This window comes from Lactuca virosa, chromosome 4, assembly GCF_052849685.1.
Source record: "Lactuca virosa cultivar CGN04683 chromosome 4, Lactuca_virosa_CGN04683_v6, whole genome shotgun sequence".
Classification (NCBI taxonomy): Eukaryota; Viridiplantae; Streptophyta; class Magnoliopsida; order Asterales; family Asteraceae; genus Lactuca; species Lactuca virosa.
Genome location: NC_136429.1, coordinates 501,117,769 through 501,119,405, shown reverse-complemented (window position 1 = coordinate 501,119,405; position 1,637 = coordinate 501,117,769).

Sequence of the window (1,637 nt, the reverse complement as noted above, 5' to 3'; positions counted from 1 at the left end):
GCAACCGAAAACTGTTCTTCAACCGAAATCCCTTGAATCTTCAGAAACCGAAAACTGTTCTTCAACCGAAATCACTTGAATCTTCAGAAACTGAAAACCCCCTTAAAAACCGAAAACCCTTGATCCTTCATAAACCGAAAACCTCTTTTATCTTGTTTCTCCTTTCAACCAAATTCCTTGTTTTCGGTCATCACCACTCAATCCAAAACCTTCATTCCTTGATCTTTTTGTTTGTTTTTCAAATTTATTTTTTTATTAAAAAATTTTAAAAATCAAAAACAAAAATATGGAATCTCAAAGCATGTCAGCTCATCATGAATTAGATGCGATTATAGGAACCACTTCTCGAATTTCCCGACTGTTATCCGCGGAAGGATTTCCAGAATGGAAATATCGGATCGAAAAGTACATCAAAATGAAGGATTTCAAGATATGGCGAAGCATTCTTAGAGGTCCAATCCGCATCACAACCACATTGGAAGATGGAACCATAATTGATAAGCAAGTTGAGAACTACACCGATGATGATTTTGAGAGAGTCGAGGAGCAGGAAAAGGCTCTTGCTACACTTACCATGGTATTATCTCCGGAAATTGCTCAAGGTTTCCATGAGTATACATCAGCAAAGGCCTTATGGGAAGCACTGATAGAAGTCTATGAAGGCAACGAAGATATGAAACAGAGTCGCCAAGACATGCAGCGACAAAAGTTCAATATGTTTAACCATGTCTTGGGAGAAACACTTGAAAATCAGTTGCAGAGGTTTATCACACTAACCACAGAAATGAGCTCTGCCGGTGTTATGGTCACAAGATCAGAGATAAACAAGAAGCTGTTGAACTCTCTACCAAAATCCTGGGACAAGAATGTCTCAGTGATCAAAAAGACCAAAGATTTGAACAGGTTGAGTTTAGCTGAAACGATGGCAATCATTAAGGCTTGCGATCTCGATGATAAGCAAAGGGAGATTAATCATGTTAATTCATACTCCACAGCAAATCTTGGGATCTAAACCACCAACAACGCTGCTTTCTCAAGCTTTTCTACCCCTCAAGCTCCTCCAGTTTCTCATGTTCCACAAGTTCAACCCTATGTGACTCATCTGCCCACTTCATATGTTATCCCTCAAATGCAACACATTCAAGTTCCTCAACCTCAAACTTTAGCTCAACAAGTTGGTTCTAGTGTTGGTTCATCCACAGCTGCACCCGTTCAATCTCATGGAATCAGTCCTCAAGCTTCATCTTTAAAAGAAAAGGAAGAAAATCTGGCCCTCGCCACTGGTTTGGTAAACTGCTACAACGCTTTTGTGGCCGGAGAACTCTCCCCACAACTCTCATTTGCTGACCTAGACCAGATCCATCCTGAGGATGTGGAAGAGATGGACATTACATGGCAAATGGCCATGGCGGTTTTCAGCGCAAAGAAGTTCTCCAAGAAAACAGGAAAGAACAATTGGAGTGTGAATTCCGACAAGAAAGTGGGATTCAACAAAGGAAAACTGTGATGTTACAACTGCCATGAGCCTGGGCATTTTGCAAGGGAATGTACAAAGCCAGATCGAAGAGAGAATTCTGAGCGAACCATGGTACCGGTGACCTATTTTAACAAGGGATCTTCTTCAAGCAATCAGACTG